The sequence below is a fragment of the Ziziphus jujuba genome, chromosome 3, assembly GCF_031755915.1.
Source record: "Ziziphus jujuba cultivar Dongzao chromosome 3, ASM3175591v1".
NCBI lineage: Eukaryota > Viridiplantae > Streptophyta > Magnoliopsida > Rosales > Rhamnaceae > Ziziphus > Ziziphus jujuba.
In genome coordinates this window covers 2,903,273-2,914,399 of record NC_083381.1, presented here as the reverse complement: position 1 = coordinate 2,914,399, position 11,127 = coordinate 2,903,273, and positions in this window count along the sequence as shown.

Sequence of the window (11,127 nt, the reverse complement as noted above, 5' to 3'; positions counted from 1 at the left end):
CACATGTCAATCAACAAGTCACGCACATCCCACATGCCTCTAAACCAAGCCAAGCCACTAAGCTAAGCCATTGAGCTAAGCCCCTGAGTCAACCTGAGCTGTGACACATCGTCGAGCCACATCAATAGCCAACTCATTTGCCACATGATGATATGTCATTACCATGTTAGTTGGTCTGCCACATCATTTGCCACGCCAGCGATGGTCCTAAATTTTTCAAAAATTATAGAGATACCCCTATATTTTTTAGTATTTACAGTTTGGCCTAAAATTTTTGGAAATTTTATTTTTGCTTTAAATTTTTTTAAGATTCTAAATTTTGACTTGAGAAAAGTCAAATTCTCCATTTTTAACCATTACAAATGCATTGGCTGGCTCTGTATTGCTAAATTTAGCTTTAATATATATTTTTTAAAGCTATTGTAAAGTGAAATGTTAATGGAGGAATCATATTAGAGAGCTATGATCAAGCTTACAGACACCAACTATACACTTTAGACACCTCGGATGGAAGATCTCCTAAACTGCAATGATTTGTTTGATTGGATGTCAAAGGAAAGAATCTTGATTTCACCAAAGACACAAAATGGAAAAAGCTGAATAGAAAAACGATTAGTTAAATCTGGCAATGGATTGATCATAGCATTTTTTATCATGTTATGCACGAGCCAGATACATACGCCTTCTAAAAGAAGTTGGAGGACATGTACCAAGTTAAGGCTACTTAGAATAAAGCCTTGTTGATGAGATATTTGGTGGATTTGAAGTTAAAAAATAGAACTTCTATAACCGAGCACACTAGTGTGTTTTAAAACGTGGTAAATCAGTTATCCACGGTGGAGCTACAATTAGGGGATGAGGAACAAGCACTCCTATTTCTTAGCTCTCTTCCAAATAGCTAGGAGATGTTGGTAGTCTATCGCAGCAATTCAATTCCTAATGGCAAACTTACCATGACTATGGTAACGAATACCCTATTTAATGAGGAGGTTAAGAGAAATGACATAGGCAATGATCAATCACATGCTCTTGTCATAGAGAAATAAGGGAGACAACAAGAAGGTAGTTAGACAGGGTGTCAGGACCTGTCTAAAATTTTTTACCGGAACCCTAGACAAGCTTTGATCCCAGGGAAAACCTACTGGATCCTCCAAAAAAAAATCTGGCAGCATCTTCCCTAAGGGCTGGACTTACCACAAAATTCCCTGCATAGAAAACATGCTTCTAAATACACCACTTTATTCTTTCCATCTCACTACAGTTTATTTCGACAAGTTTTCAACATTTCAAATAAATAACAGAGAATCAGTGCATAATTAAATAAATAAACATCCAAAACAGTATATAGAGCTTTATCAAGATACGATTAAATATGAAATTTAATACAACAAAGGATAAAAAAAACAATACAAGATAGCAAAGAAAAGTAATTAAGGCTCCTTGAACTTTCAGCAATGAACAAGAGATTGAACTCGCCTCCGGACGATCAACGTCTATTAACCTTGGCCTAGGGAAATGAAATTTAAAAATATGAGATGCCAATAATCTCAGTGAGTGACCCTAACTACGACACAATTATAATAATAATAATAATCATAATATAGCGATAAGATGAACTTGATTAATTAATAATAGATAATCAAATAAATAATAAGTAGTTGAAATATTGTTTTTTTTCAAAATCCTCATAGTTCACTCAGTTGGAAAAGTTTTCATTTTTAAAACATTTTCACAAAACCCAATATTTGTATACCCCAAAAATCAAGGCGTTATTAACTAAATATATTGCAAATAAAATACAATTATTTAAAGATCTAAACTTATAATGAAAACTAAAATTAATTTCAATAACAATTATTAAATTGTAACACATTGTTATAAATAGAATAAAACAAATCACAATAAAATTTATATTAGAAATAATCAAGGAATATTAAATAAATGGAATGCAATAATTTAAATATCAACTTGAAATAGAAAATGAAATATAACAAAATTCATGTCAAACCTCGCTTTAAAATAAATAATCAAAACGTGAATAAAATTCATTAAAACAATAAATTGAAATAAATTATAAAACACCATTAAATATATTTTATTTTTGAATACGCTTTTAAAAACATCATTACCAAATCAATTTAAATAATAAAATCAAGTCAAATACCTTTTAAACATTAATGAAAATAGGTAATAAAATCATAATAGCATTTCCATAAAATTTGTGTAAAAATTTAAATTTAAATAAATAATAAAAACATGTAATATAATCATTTGATGCACCAAATTATATACCAGTGGCACCGACGATACTTAGGATTCTGAGCACCGCCAGACAGGGAGGTTAAAGAGAGAAACCGGCATATGGTCGCGTGGCATCCTACAGCGCCGCTGCTAGTAGGCGTCCTGGCCACGGAGGGGGCCGACTATAATCATTATGAAACTTGCCTACCCTCGGACCAATGGCAACCATAGGACAACCCTATAACTCAACCTGCGCGCTAATCACATTCACATCCACCTGCATGCTAATTATATCCACATATATAGTACAGAACACCAGTACTGTATGGTGCATCTAAAAATCATAAAATCAGTATATTTTCCAAATCCCAAAATCTCATAATACCACTGGATTTAAAGACCTCTTTTCAATCCATATTTCTTTAAACCATTATCGTAATTCCATCACATTAAAATTCATTCTCACAATCTCATTGATGCAAATATACCAAGTTTCCAGAGGCATAAAATTAATGCATAATATTTAAATGCATAAAAATATTTTTGAAGCATAATACTTTAAAACAATATTTTTGTTTAATCCTCAAAATCAATTTAAACCAACATATCCTTAAAACCATGTAAAATTCATATATAATTAAATTCCACAATTCCTCACTACCATAAAATAATTTCCACAATTATTACAATGCATAATGAATTTAAATAATTATTTTTCTACGAATCCGTAAAATCAACACATATGAAAAATAATATTAAAATCACATGAAATTCATATATTCTTAAAGTCATGTAAACGCATTTATTATGCATCATAAAATCAACATCAAACTCAACAATAATTTATTAAAAACCTTAAACCATAATTTCTTAAAATTCAAGATATGATTTTTAGGCAACATATATTTTTATTTCATTCCAATTTGGCATCATAAATTCAATAGAAGTTTTTATTGAAAGTTCAACAGATAAAACATTTTTATTTCCAAATAACCAATTAACACAAAATATACATAATTTAACATCCCAAAATAATTTTGAAGGTGGGTCACTCATCTCGAGCAAGCCATTAAAGCGAGATCCTCCATAGGATCGATTCCATAAATCACATGTGCTCCTAGAACATTGACAATACACAAACCGATTAAAATAATATTTTAATCAGATACATTATACACGGTTACCTAGAGGATTTAACACAAATGTTAACCAAATTTTGCAAATGAGGTACCTATAGAAAGCTAATGAGACAAGGAATACATTACCAACCTCCATTGAGCTCAAAGCCATCGGGATTGGTCGGAAAATAAACGGAAAGTTTCGGCCAAACACTCCCCTCCATGTATCTCACAACTGGCTTACAATTTGGGCAAATGGAGGTCATTTTTGGAACCAGAGTATTGAAAACTAGGGGGAGGACTAACCACATGACCGGTGGCCACCGGAAAATGGGCCAACCAGTATCACACCGGCCACAGGCTTTGGACGCCGATCCCAGTGTGTCTGTTGGCCAACCGGCCGGAGACTAGGCCATCGACGTTGTCTAGTTGTGGGCTCTCAAGCCCACCTGCTTGTGTCACTGTCTAACCACTAAAACACAGCCAAAAGGTCGATCAAAGGAGAGTCAAAGGAGAGAGAGAGAGGGATTTGTGTGTCTCTGTTTTTCACTCTCTCTGTCGGGCTCGAGGAAGAAGGAGAAGAAGAAAAGAAAGGAAAAAGAAAAAGAAAATAAATAAATAACATAATATTAAAATAATAATATAATAATATAATAATAACAAAATAATATAATATTTAGTTATGGTTGACATGTGGCACTTTTATAATATTACATGTGTCGCATCCCATTTGGTGACATGTGGCACAAACTGTTCACACGTTTAAAAATAATATTAAAATAATATGATATTTGAAAAATTTTATAGGTCCATAATTTTCAAACTGTAGCTCCGTTTTCGATATGCTACTAGTCTACGGACTCAAATCGATGTGTACTTCACAACAGTGACTCAGTCAACTTAGAATTTTTATCGAGTCAAAAAGTCAAAGTTTGATATTTTTCGGTCAACGATGGTCAAACCCGATCAACTTGAGAAATTTTTGGCATACTTCAGGAGGAGTGTTACATAGGGGGAGAGACTAGAGCCAGAACAGAGGCAAATCCATAAATGGAAGAAAGTTGACTATAAATGTCATTATTATGGTCGAGAAAGTCACTTGAAGAAGTACTATGGGAAGATATTGTGAGACCAAGGATAGAAAAACAATCATCTAAAGAAGGATGGTGAAACTTCAGTCATTATTAGAGAAGAAGTGGTATATTGGTCCACACACAAAAAAACATGCCTTTACATTTCAAGCCAAGACATCGAGTGGGTAGCTGATACTGTAGCATCCTACCATGTTACTCAGCACATAAAGTTTCTCAAAACATACAAAATATGAGACTTTGGCATAGCGAGATGGGAAATACTATTTTGCTATGATTGTTGGAACTAGTGATGCTCAGATAAAGACCAATTTTAGACATATAGCTACTTTGAAGAATGTCTGACATGTTCCAAACCTTCGACTCAATCTGCTATAATGAATAGCCTTTAACAAATAAGGCTTCGGCAACTACTTTTACCATGGCACATGGAAAATGAAAAAAAGTGTTATGATTGTCGTTCGAGGACATATTTGTGAAACACTTTACAAGACTCATGTGAAGATTTATGCAAACAACCTCAACATTATAGAATGAGAGGTATCTCAAAATCTATAGCACTAAGGACTTGATCATATAAGTGAGAGAGGATTGTCTACCTTGATGGAAAAGAAGTTTATGATTATTTCCAAGAATGCTATGCTAGATCTTTATAATAATTTTTTGTATGGTAATCAAAACAGATTGTCATTTAAGTCTTCTTCAGTGAGAAGATCAAAGTTGCTTAGTTTGGTGCACTATAATGTTTATGGTATTTTGGAGGTGGAATATCTAGGTAGCAACAGATATTTCTTGACCTTTATAATTGATATTGCTTCTCTGAAGGTGTGGGTTTATTTTCTCAAGATGAAGAACCAATTTTTAGATCACTTTAAAGAGTCCCATGCACTAGAGAGTTTGATGTCTATAGTAGAAGACAAGGTATTCAGCATAAGAAAATTTTCCACTCCACAACATAAGGTGTAGCCGAGAGAATGAATCAGACAATTATGGAAAAGATCAAAAGCATGATCAATATGGCTAAGTTGTTAAAGCCGTTTTGGGGAGAAGTTGTTTATGCCACCTGCTATTTAATTAATAGATCACCATCAATACTATTGAATTTTGAAATTCCAAAAAAAAAAGTGTGATCTTATAAGGATCCCTCCTACTCCTTTTTAAAAGTATTTGAATGTTTAACATTTGCACATGTATCAAAGCACTCAGATAGAAGTTCAACACAAGGATTTGGATATGGAGACGAAGAATTCGTATTCAAACTCTGAAATTTAAAGACAGCGATCATTATTAGAAGCAGGGATGTAGTATTTTTTGAAATCCATATTATATCAGGGATGTAATAGTGCCTATTGTTTTGTTCCTAATCCAGCACCAGTATAAGCACAAACTGCCATAAATGACGAGGTGTGGATAGAGAATTACCAGAATTACCAGAAGCATAATAGAAGAAAGAAGAGGATGTTGAGCAAGGAGAGACTCAAATATCAGAAGCTGCAAGAACATCGTAAAGGTCAAATGATAGTACACCTCTTCTAAGATCTGAACGAGACAATATTTCATCAAAGTGATACCCAAAGTCTCAATGTATTCTGCTTACTGAAGAGGGGGAGCCAGAGAGTTTCTAAGAAGCTAAATTCCTTTAGGACAGAGAAAAATGGCTGCATTGCAATGTAAGATGAGATGGGATTTTTGTAAAAAAACCATACTTATGAGTTGGTTGAGCTTCTAAAAGAAAAAAAAAAGCACTAAAGAATAAATAGGTGTTCAAGCTTAGGAAATATGGCAGTGGATGGGTGGTGAAGCATAAAGTCTAACTAGTTGTCAACTGTTTTCTTCAGAAGAAAAGAACTGACTTTGATGAGATTTTCTCACCAGTGATAAATATAATTTTAATACAAGTTATTCTTGATCTAGTAGCCAGTTTAGACTTAGAGGTTGAGCAAATGGATGTGAAAATAATGTTGGTTATCTACATGAGGAGATTTATATGGAGTAGCAAGAAAGTTTTGAGGTTTTAGGGAAATAGAACCATGTTTGCAAGCTAAAGAAAAGCTTGTGCCTCAAGCAAGCACCTAGAAAATGATACAAGAAGTTTGACTCTTTTATGATAAGTTAAGGATACAAGAAGACTGATGCAGACTAGTGTATTTGTATTCTAAGATTTTTAGATGGAAAGCATTACACTTTTGCTATGTTGAACAAGATCCAATGAAAATTAGTCAGTTTAAAAAGAAACTTTCAAAGTCATTTAATATGAAAGATTTGGGATTAGCTTAACAAATTTTAAAAATGCAAATAGTCTGAGATAGGAAGAATCACAGGTTATGGCTATCTCAAGAGAAGTATGTCAAACGAGTTATAAAGAGATTCAACATGGATAAGGCCAAACTAGTCTGCATTTCACTAGTAAACCATTTCAAGTTGAGTAAGAGATTGTTTCCTTAATCCAAAGTAGAAATAGAGGAGATGGCTTCAAAGTTTTATTTTTCAGCTGTGGGAAGTTTTTGGATGCAATGTTGTTACTAGACTAGACATTGTTCATACAATTGGTACTGTGAGCAGATTTCTTTCAAATCCCAGATAGGAAAACCAGGAAGCAATCAAGTGGATTCTCAGGTATCTTAAAGTTACATCGAAGATTTGCTTATGTTACAGAGGAGGTGATCCAATTCTAGAAGGTTATACAAATGCAAATATGGTTGGAGACTTTGATAGAAGGAAAACTACTTTATGTTATCTTTACACTTTTACTAAATAGCCATGTCATGGTAGTCAAGTTTGCAAAACTGTATAACTCTATCTATGATGGAAGCAAAGTACATTGCCGCTATAGAAGCTGATAGGGAGATGTTGCAGTTAAAGCGTTTACTCCATGAACTGGATATCAAACTGAAGGATAATAAAATACATTGTGATAGTCAAAGTGCTATGGATTTGAGCAAGAATTCAATTTATCATTTCTGAATAAAGCACATTGATATCCGTTATCATTGGATATGCGGTGTAATAGAGCATAAATTGCTTAGATTGATGAAAATTCATACAAAGAAGAATCTTGTAAATATATTTACAAAAGTTGTGGTACCAGAGAAATTGAAGCTGTGTAGAAACATAGCTGATATAAATAGTAGGTAACCATCAGTTTTTGAAATGCAGTTGATGGAGAAGAATTGTGGGGTCCAGTTTTCTTCTAAAGTCCATCCCATTAAGGTTTTTATTTGTTCCCTTAATTTACTTAATGGCTAAGCTTATTTGATAGCCTTTTTTTTTTTTTTTTTTTTTGGGAAAAAAGACAACCTTAGAAACCTTATAAATAAATAACTATAACACAATTTTTTTAGAAACTCTAGAGAAAATTTTTAAAGAAGTTTTTTTTTTGTATATTAATTTCATAGAAAAAATTAATACATATTTTTATTCTCAATATTTTTATATTTTATCTTTCTTTATTTTTTGTATTTGTTTTCTATATTTTCGTGATAAAAAATCACATCAATTATGATTTTAATTTCAGTATTGAAAAGCCTTTTAAAAACTACTTTTCTTTATTTTTAAGTTAACATTTGTACCACGTAGTCAAGTGCTGTAAAAAGTTTGAATTGCAAAAGAAGACCGTAGAATGTACTTTGGTCGGAAAACAAAAAAGACTACGATCCTACCTTTTTCATTGAATGGTCCTCCGATATCAGAAAGCTAGGTTGCCACCTCAAAAGTCTATCATCACACATGCACCTATTAAAGAGTCTAAAACAAAACTATATTATATACATCAAATTAAAATAATAATAATAAATATAATAAAAATGTTTAAGACAAAACAACAAGCATTATATATTGTTATTGGAAATCGACTGGGTTACAAAAATATTCGAGGATTTTTTATACGTTTGGAACTATTTATTTGAAGATGTTTTAGCTTATTAGGAATATATCACAATGGGATTCTTTTTGGCACACTAGAACTCTTCCATAAAATTTATTACCATAAAAAAAAAAAAAAGGACTTTTCAATGAAATTCATTATCAAAAAATTAAAAAAAGAAAAGGACTCTTCAATGAAATTCCAATTGCGTGTTTGAATTATTTATTTTAGCAATGCTAAGGGTATTAATTCTATATATCAATTTTGGATATTAAATGATATGACAATTTATTAATTGTTGACATTTTGACATAACTTAAGTACATGCAAATCGAACCTAAAAAGATAATCTAAGTTATTTGGTATAAAAGATAAATAGACAAATTTTGTAAATCTGTACCAAATTTATTTAATTAAATGCCTACACATTGTTATATATCAATCAAAACTTTAAATAAAAGCATTTCTGATGGAGATATGAATGGTGAGAATAGATATTATATATAAAAGTATTTCCAATAATTTTGTCTATTTATTGTTATATATATATATATATATTTTTTTTTTTTGCAATATTAAAAAAATAAACAATCATTAAAAAAAAATCTATTTAATAGGTCCTTTTTAAACATCCTATTAAGCTAAGGTGGGTAACCTTTTATTTTGGGATCGTTTGTTAGACATTCTATAATTTTCTTAAAAATAAAATTGTTGTTGCCGAATTTTGGTTATGCTGAAAGATGGGTATCCAGATCTGGTTGTCCACGAGCTATCGCTGAATCTATGTTGTCGTTCACCATGAGGTCGTGGTAACGATCTGAAAACCAAAGAAAAATCGTCAGGGGATGCTGGCGGTGGTGCCAATGTAAACCCTCTGATGCTCAATTCAACGATGAGCTAAAGTAGAGAATCCTAAAAAAATACCTCTAGAGCATCTTGTTAACAAAATTGGAAGAAAGAGATATGGAGGATTGAGGAGAGAATTGAAGAAATAGAGAGAGTCCTGTGTTAGAGTGAGCATGTGCCTCTTATAGATTATTCTCAATACTTACAGACATGGATTGCAATGAAGTCTTCCACAAGGCTTGGCTTTGCTAGCGCTCGGTATTTATTAGTTCCTACTTTCAAGAAATCCAAGAATATATTATCATTATTACTTTTGGTTTTTTTAAAGTTGATTTAAATGTAATTAAAAATATGTGCATGTTTATTGGAAACAAGGTTAGCTTGTAATTAGAAAAATATATATTTAGTATTCCAAGAAATATAAGGATGACATGACACCTAAAAATAGAAAACCATTTTCCATCCAACTTTCTTCAATATAATATTTGGAAAGCCTTACAGATTCACATTTACCTCTTGTAAAAATTACACAAACATTTGAAAACTTCATTTTTCCAAAAAAGTCTCATATTTTCACTGATGTGATTTCAAGAATAAATAACGATCGATCCTCTATTTTTTTTTTTCAATAATTATCTATGTTTGTTTTTCAATCATAATTGTAAAAGGATGATACAGAATCATTTTATCAAAAGAAAAAAAAAAAAAGGATGATAATTTGATTGAAATGATACGCTTCAAGTGAAAAAAAAAAAAAAAAAAAAAAAACCACACACGCACACACACAAAGGCTAAGTTGCACAAATCCCTCCCCCTCCCCACCCCTCCCCTCCCTTTTTAGCTTCAAGTTTCATATATGACTTTGGTTTTTTAAAATGCACATACTCCGCCTGTAGTTTCAATTTTCTTTCATGTAATATCCTTATCTACGTTGAATTTTGATTTAATTATTGACTATCAAATTTCAAAGTTTAACAAAAAAGGGGATAATAAGAAAGAAATTTGAAACTATAAGGGATTATGTGCAACTGTTTAAAAATTGAGGATATTTATGAAGGACCTTGAAATTAGGGAGTCTTGAAACTAAGAAGGGTGTCAGTGCAATTTACCCAAAAACAAGAAGTAAAGAAGCTGGGTCCTTTCAGAGTAGAGAATTCTGACGATATAATAAAAGTCTTTCTTTTTATCAAAAATAAAAAACATAAAAGTCTTTCTTAGTATTATGCTTTGAGGAGCTTTATGAGTCCTTGAATATTGGGTTCTTAACAATATATACATAGAAATCCAAATTGGACCAACCATCCAATGTATTAATAAATTAATATATTCCTTAATTTCTCTCATGTGGTAAATCGAATTATTATTATTATTATTTTCTCAATACCAAGTTCTTTTTCTCGTTTTCGTTGTCGGATTGTGAACTTGCAAGTCAATGACAGAATTCATTACAAAATTCATCTATTCATTTCAAATTGTCCTTTCTATCTCCTTGTTTTATCTCTCTTATTTAAAATATATTAATTATTCTTAATTACTTAATTGGACCATCACATAATCTTGAAATATTTTAAAGCACATGTTATTTTCCAATTGTTTAAGGTTATGAATTCCCACGAAATTAAAGCGAGCAGGACCATTTCCATCCAATAGAGAAAACATATGGTTTTTTCTTTAAAATCTTACACATGTGGATCCAAGTAGGGGTTGAAGTGTCTATAATGTGGCAATTATGAATCTATAATTTTTAAAAAAGTAGACTGTAGACTATATATCTCCACATTTGCATTTAATGCCTCCGAATATAATATAATATAGTATTATGTTTACATATAACAAAAATGAAAAACTAAAAGTAAAGAGGGATTTTATCAAAATAGCCAAATTTGGATTCTCTCCTTTATCACAGGGGATTTTTGCACAATTTTTTTGTCTGATTTTACACCTTGACCTTAATATATATTGAATTTAA